At 35.5% G+C, this 8353-nt stretch overlaps 1 long non-coding RNA gene across 1 annotated transcript; it reads right to left on the reverse strand.

Annotated features, from left to right (window-relative positions):
• Window positions 1–413: 413 nt before the first annotated feature.
• LOC122141440 lies at window positions 414–6619 on the reverse strand. The gene is made up of 2 exons (XR_006157835.1): window positions 6426–6619; window positions 414–464 (listed from the first exon to the last, which is right to left on the reverse strand). It is a non-coding gene; the product is annotated as an uncharacterized LOC122141440 (long non-coding RNA).
• Between the last annotated feature and the right edge of the window lie 1734 nt (window positions 6620–8353).

Here is an 8353-nt window from a genome sequence, read left to right on the forward strand (position 1 = left end):
TTTCTGCCATTCATAAGAGTGCACAGTGTTTTCTTTTAATTAAGTTTTTTGTTTTTAACCAACGACTGTGTTTTATTTTTTTGGGAATGTGTGTTATAAAAAAGAGTTTTATATGTCATAGTTATACTATAATGTTACTCCTATTTTTACATTATCACCTATATAATACTACAAATGGTTTGAAGAGTGAAAATGATAGTCAACATCACAATCATGAGTCATGTGGGTAGAGTGCATTTAAATCAATGTCTTAGCTGCTGCCAAGTTAAAATCTCTATAGCACCTATCCTGGTATAGAAAATGTAGAGCTCATACAAACACACACAAACACACTCTCACCCTAAAGCTTAAACACAATCTCAGAGATCATTCATGTTCTTCCTCTCTGCAGGCTGATGGACTGCAGTATTGAAGAGGAAGGCTGTGCTGCTCTGATTTCAGCTCTGAGATCAAACCCCTCACACCTGGATTGCAGAACTGAATCTTGGAGTGATAATAAACCAGGAGACTCAGGAGTGAAGCTACTCTCTGCTCTACTGGAGGATCCACAATGTAAACTGCAGAAACTACAGTGAGTCTATGAGTAAAAAGTAAAATTACACAAATGTGTTTTCTGTAGCAGTGGTTTTGTTCATTGCCCTCTCATCCTCAGTTCAAAACCCTTAAAACAATAATAATAATAATAATAATAATTTACTTTTGTTAACTGAGTACATTGCGGCATATGTTTAAAAATATATAAAATTTTATTTAAAAAATATTCTTATACTGCTTGAAGATCCTATTATAACTTAATATGGCTTAACAGTAGTCTCAATAAATATGTTATTTAATTATATCTTGTGAGTGATGTATTTTTAAATACACTGTAAGAAATTGCTGTAAAAAACGGCCATATTCTGACAGTAACAAACTGGTTTTTCATTATAACAGTAAAATCCTGTAGAAAATAATGCTTTCTGGGTAATATTTGTTGTTTTCGAGAAAGTAGCCTTCTGCAGTACAGTGAATTAACAGTGTTCAGCGTCGACACTCAGAGACTGTGTTTCAAATCACACCCTACACTCTCATTCACTATTCCCTACATGAGTTTACTAATATAGTCCACCTGAGAGAGAGAATGAAAACTAATGAGTGAATTCAGATGATGATGAACAGCTGTGGTTAACAAGCAGAATCACTGAAGAAAAGAGAAAGAAATGAAACTACAATTGACATACAGCCACAGCCTTAAATGAAATCAACTAAAATAAAACAGCAGAGGATGATTAAACAACTCCACAAACAGCATTACCAGCTTAAAAACATTACAGTCTGACTTTATCTATGCCATTTATCTACAAAAATGTGGTTTTATTGAAAATGTTTAGTTTGACCTCACCATTATGGCGATCAAGGTTTACTTTAGTTGTCCTCTTGACCCTTGACTATTTTTTTTTCTGGTTGCTGTAACTGTGTTTGTAAAGCACATTTGTTATAGCAAAAAAAAGAACCCAAATAAAAGAATGTGTTTTGAATGGTTTTGGTTAGTTGTTGATGAGGGTCTGACCATCATTTAATGACCTGATTCACTGATCTCATTTAGTGGCTAATTTTTAATGAGATGGTGGTTTTTTTTAGGTTAGTTTTGATAACTATATGATACTACAAGATGAAAAACTATTATTAAAGATAAAAAAATAAAAATGTGTGCACAAAATCTTTGTGATTTTGTTTTTGTTTTTTGGGTCAAGTTTTAATAGCTTGTTTTGTGATGTTCAGAGTTGATCTTTTTATTTATTTTGTGGATAGTTACCATTGTTAAGATTCATACGCTGATTCTTGATGTTTGTTTTTTCTAGCATGACAGAGCTTTTTTTTTTTTTTTTATGAGTGATGTGTTTAACAATATTTCATAAAAGCCTGGACATTATTTTGCTCTAATGTATTATTGGAACATTGTGACAGAAAAACACTGGACAAAATTCAGAAACCTGGTGTTTAAAGATGATTCTGAGTTCAGAGTTTTAAGAATGCAGCGGACATGGAGGATTGTAGTGCAATAAGAGCTATCCTATCCCAAAAAAATCAACAGCCCTCGAGCTGTGTTTCACATACATGCACGAAAATTGGCACACATATGTAAAGCATCAGTACCTACAAAAAAAACTCTTTGGAGCAAATATCCTAAACCCAACAGGAAGTCGTGTTATTTTAATTTTATGAGCAAAATTTGCATCATTTTTGTTATTTGCATGCCTTGTATTTTAAATCTAACTCCTCCTAGAGATTTATTCAGATCAACACCAAATTTGGTATGCCTAATCTAAAGGCCTTTATGTAGCACCAATTGCTGTAAGATCTCTCGAGCTTTCTGCTGAAGGGCTGGTCCTGTGGCGGCCTGATCGCATTTCAAGGATGATTCGCCATGAAAATGAAGTTGTTATAACTCAGGACATAAAATGTCCAATCTGCCCCAAACTTCACATGTTTGATAAGACTCCTGAATCTGAACAGATTGACATGCCTCCATATTCAGTTATATAGTCATAGCCTCACCTTACTGGCAACAGGAAGTGACATATTTCTGGTGCTGTGACAAACTACCCCGAGAAATTTTATGCCATAATTTTTTTTTTTTCAGTCACTCTATTCTAAAGGCCTGTGTGATGTTAAATTGTGAAGATCTTGAGTTTTCAAGTAGCTACGGTCCATGGCTACTGGCCACAAAGTTCGGCTGCCCCTGGCCATGGGAATAAAAGCTATTGTAACTCAGGCATAAAATGTCCGATCTTGGCCCAAACTTCACATGTTTGATAAGAGTCCTGGCCTGAACACATCTGAAGGCCAATATTCCATTGCAGTGGCAAAATGCCCGATAGCTTCACCTATACATTTTCAACGGAGGCCGAGCTAACGCTTCACGCGACATGTACAAAAATCGGTACACACATGTAACACACCAATACCTACAAAAAAAGTCTCTTTGGTACGAAATTCGAATCCCAACAGGAAGTCAGTTATTTTGAATTTTCTCTGCAAAATTTTGTGTCAAGTTTGTTTGTGCCATGTTCAGGGGTTGTACTTTAACGAACTCCTCCTAGAGATTTATTCAGATCAACACCAAACTTTGTCAGTGTAATCTAAAGGCCTTTGGCATGTTAAATTGCTAAGATCTTGAGGTTTCGCTTAAGGGCGGTCTGTGGCGGCCTTGGCTAAATTCTCGGATTATGTTTCTCGGGGCTTATGAGAAAGGAAGTTGTTATAACTCAGACATACAAATGTCCACCTGCCCCCAAACTTCACATCTTTGAGAGAAGACTCCTGACCTGAATATATCTACATGCCAATATGAGTTCAGATATCAATTATAGCCACCCGCTGGCAACAGGAACTCCGAAAATTTTATGACATTTTAAAATTTTAATCTAAAGGCCTTTGCGATGTTAAATTTAAAGTTTAATCTAAAGGCCTTTGCCCATGGTCAGTGATTAAAGTCTGGAGGTCTCGCCAAGTGGGAATAGAAGTTATAGTAACTCAGGTATAGATAACCATCTTCCCCTAAACTTGCTATATGTCTGGAAAAGAGTCTTCGGCCTGGAAATACATCTAGTTACTGGCTATTCCAATTATAACTATAGTGCCATACCTATTGACAAATAGAAAAATACCCGGTTTTATACTAACTTAGCCATGCAACAGTCCAATCTGCACCCAAACTTCAAATATTTGATAAGAGCTGCGGCCTAAGATATCTAGCCAATGTCTAGTTATAATCTATAGCGCCACCTGCTGGGCAAGAGGGATTAAATATGCTTAATACTAACCTAAACATTCCAAGGTCTAATCTGCACTAAATTCCTCTATGCTTGATAAAAAAAGTGCTGGACTAGCAGAAATGTACATGCCAAACTAAAGAGTAGGCCATAGCGCAAATTAGCCAAGCAGCAGATTGCAAGCATATAAATGACTTTGATATATTTTCTTATATTTACATTAAACGATATCTCAGCTGTCATTATTTTTTACAAAAAAGCTACTCACATGTGGAGCCCGTGCAGGGGGTCTGCTCATCGCTGCTTGCAGCTTTAATTTAGATATATATTTTGAGATGGAAAAAATGCAGGTTTTACAAATGCTGTAAATGTATTTCAAAGGAAAGATTGCTAATAAATAGCACACCTATGGTTCCTAACTGATGACGAAGAACATACAGCCATCAAGTCTTAGACAATGTTCTAGGTTATTACATGCAAAGTTTTTAGGTCCTATAATAACAATTTTCAGAATTTAACATCATGAAGTGGTCTTTAAAAAAAGAGAACAGCATAGGCTCAAGCTTTTAGACATTAAAGACACAATATTCATACTGCAGTGCATAATGGAAGTTTTTACTATGGTGTTACTCAGCATGCATTGCAGCATTTTGCCGACGGCCACCTTCATGGAATAGATTCATATGCTGGTTATTGAATTGATATTATTGTGTGTGTGTGCGTGCGTGTGAGAGAGAATAGTACTGGGCTTGAAATTGTTATGCATTACATAGGTTAAAAATAAAATCATTCATTGTAACTATTACAGCAGTGTGTTGTTTGCATGATACAAAGTATATTCTGTAATTTGTATAAGTCTGTAGTAATTTTAAATGAAGCTTTTACACAAGTCCTCTTTTAGCCCCATTGTAAACTACCACACGCAAGTCCCAAGTCATTCTATACCTGAATGTTTATTAGCTACTGGCCAGGAGTCACTTCAAACACAGCAGAACGACACTATGACTAAAATATTACACACATATTTATATGTTAAGAAATGCATTAAAACACCAAGGTTATATGTGCACTTCATGATTGGTTCAGTTCATAGCTCTACTAATCATCCATCCCTCTGTTACTGAGCAGATAGATTCCCCTTTATTAATCACTTTTTTAAGTCTAGAGAACTAAATCATAAGACAAACTAGTGTTAGCATAAATTTGTTGCATTTTCCTTGTTACGGCTTTGCGGTATGAGCTGTAGGAATGTAGGAATGTGTTGTGAATCTAAAGGAACAAAAAAATGACATGTTATATAAAACACAGGCTATCATTAAGACATGAATCGACAATTGAATGAAATAAATAAATAGCAAATCGAATACAATATCATTGAGATTTGTGTGAGTATTCATAAGAGATGTACACAGTATTTGACTGATAAATCATTAAAGGGGCCATATGATGCAATTTAATTTTTTCCTTTCTCTTTGGAGTGTAACAAGCTCTTGGTGCATAATGAAGATCTGTAAAGTTGCAAAGACTAAAGTCTCAAATCCAAAGAGATATTCTTTATAAAACTTAAGATTCAACCACCCCCTCCTAAAACGGCTAGTTCTAACACACCCCCACGTCTACATCAATATGTGGGAAGATTTGCATAACGCCACCCAAATGTTCACGCAAAGAAAGAAGGCGTGAATCTTTATTCTTCGCTGTTGCCGCCACTGCCATGTCGTTGAAACGCCAGCCTACTTGAAAGTAAAAATACTTTGTTTAGCCTTCCAAAAGAGGAAATCAGTGGTTAAGTTGTATTTACAACACTGTTCCAGAATAGTTCAACCCAAATATTCAGACGTGTGCAGTGCATTTTACAGAGGATGAGGGCTGTTTCCTGAACCAGTAGCCTACAAATAGCCTGTGGTAATAAAGTGCTATTGTTTTAATTGTGCCTGTGGCACAAAGGCTGTTTAGGTAAGTATTGATGTTATTACATTTTTGAGTGTGTAGTTTGGTTTTTATGTTTTTTGAATTTGTGTATGTTGGTTTAAATGTTTGAATTTTTTGCAGTTTAGATGTTTTACTTGTTTGTCGTTTCTCCAATCACAAATGCAGACATGGTTTTATGTTTATGCAGCGCGATATGCAACACAATGTGTAAAAAGACAGTATAAGTAATTATAATCAGTAGTTATGTCCCCACTGGATGCAACAAATGCCTTGTTTGTAGTGGGTTTTATTGGTTTTTGTCTCGCTGCATCGGAGATAGTATCCCAGTATGTTAAGATGCAACATTTCGTGCTACATTACTCAAGTATTTGTTTTGTTTTGTTTTGTGTTTTTTTGTTTGTTTGTTTTTTTACACTAAACCACATAAACAAATTGCATTACACCAAATACACAAAATTATGTTCTTTTTAGCAACTTCATATGACCCATTTAAATAGAATATCCATCACTTTATAAAGGAAAACACACAAATCATATCAAATCAAATATTTTTATTGATTTTTTTTAGATTTAATTGTGAATTTACATTGTTTTATGTAGGAAAAAAGGCTTTTCATTTTTTGAGTTATTATTAATTTTTTATGTTTTTTTGTTATTAATTTTATCTGTTTTTCTGTTTCTCTCTGCAGGCTGTGGGGCTGCAGTATTTTTGAGGAAGGCTGTTCTGATCCCTCATACCTGACAGAACTGAATCTGAGTGATAATAAACCAGGAGACTCAGGAGTGAAGCTGCTCTCTGCTCTACTGGAGGATCCACAATGTAAACTGCAGAAACTACAGTGAGTCTCTTCACATCTCAGTGACTAATAGGTTTCAAGTAAAGGGTAAAAGTACATAAATGTGTTTTCTGTAGCAGTGGTTTTCTTTGTTGCCCTCACCCTCAGTTCAAAACCCTTAAAAATAAATAAAATACTATAATTTACTTTAGTTAACTGAGAACATTGCAGAATTTCAAAAATACAGAATTAAAAAAAAAAGATTCTTTCACTGCTTGAAGATTGCATCATAACTTACAGCTTTTATCGAACACATTTCTTAAAATTATCCCTCTTTTTTAACTCTAAACACAAATCCATAACTTCTAACTCAATTCCCCGAATGTCCTATATTCAGGTCAAAATGATGCTCTCCACTCAAAACAACTCAATCTTGCTGAAAAAGCAAACTTCAGACATGAAACACAAACCCTCAAAAAGACACACACTACAACACAGTCTTACACAATGATGTGTGTAAAGGACGTCAAAGTATGATGATTACATGCATTTATATGGTTTAATTTTGACACTTCCTGGCTAGCTTTGAAACTGGCTTCTTTTATTTTGAAAGAAAGGTATGCACGAGGGGGGGATCCTAACACACACAGAAAAAAAATTATCGCCACCGACAAAGAGAAGGTGAAAAAGGCAAACAAAGCTTAAAGAGATAATGAATATAGCCTCAGTCGAAGAAAGTGGTAAATAGGTATGCTGTGTCTTACAGTGTAGAGGATGTGTTTTTGTTAAACTTTGGTACATACTGATAAAATGTTAATGAAAAATGGCTAATGTTTGATTAAGGGTGATAATGCTGTTTTGTTTATTCTGTGTCTAGCTCCTTACGCTTGGCTTCTTTTGTTTTGTTTTATTACGTTGGTTTAATGTCATTAAAGGGTAATTATTAAATTTTAGTTCTGGCTGACTTCTTTTGACAGTAAGAGCTTGCCCATCCACCGCCATGCAGCATGACAAAGTCTAAAGATCCGCTGCCGCGTAGTCAACGATGGCCAAAGCAGGTGGCAGAAGTTGGTCGGGAAATTGAAAGGTACATAAAGCCTGTATTGAGATTGAAAGACTCACAGACTACATCTGTAATTTCAAGGGACATTAATGAACAAATTACTGATCTGCAAAGGGAAATTGAAGAATGTAAACACCTACTTCAAAACGAAAGTGAGAATAAAAGGCATGAGATTAAGGGGAAAGTAAATTTTGGGGAAAAACAGTTGGCTGACCTACAGAATAAAGTTCACAGCATGTCAGATGTAGCTCGCCGCTCTGAAAGAATCAAAGTACCAACCGAAATGATGCTTGAATATCAAAGGGAAGAAGCAAGTAAAAAGGAAAGAAGGCTTGTGAATTTATATAAACAGTGGAAAGCACAAGCACGAAAGACAAGAGAAAGATTAATGTCTGGTGTAATTGAAACACAGCTGTCATCACTAGCAGACGATCTGGAGAAAGGAAGGGATGATGTCATGAGATTTTACACTGAGCTGAGGAGCTATGTAGCACCATCAGCTGATTTATGGAGAAAAATTGATGCATGTGAAGCGGTAACTCATGACATCATGAAAATAATCTTTGAAAGATTAACTGGCATTGATGGAGATTTTGATGCAGAACATGAAAGAGGTCATTGATTGATGGAGTAGATCTGATGAATATGTTTTTTATATTTAATGTTCAATTTCTGTATACTGTTGTATTTCTGAAAACTCATGTTCATCATACCGTGCATCAAAACGGGTCGATGCAGCTGCAGAATTAGCGGCAAGAGAAGCTGAGTATAAAACAGCACAAGAAGAAAGAAAGCAAAAGGAAAGGATAAAGGCTCTAGAGGAGCAA

The sequence above is a fragment of the Cyprinus carpio genome, chromosome B22 (genome assembly GCF_018340385.1).
Source record: "Cyprinus carpio isolate SPL01 chromosome B22, ASM1834038v1, whole genome shotgun sequence".
NCBI classification, from domain to species: Eukaryota; Metazoa; Chordata; class Actinopteri; order Cypriniformes; family Cyprinidae; genus Cyprinus; species Cyprinus carpio.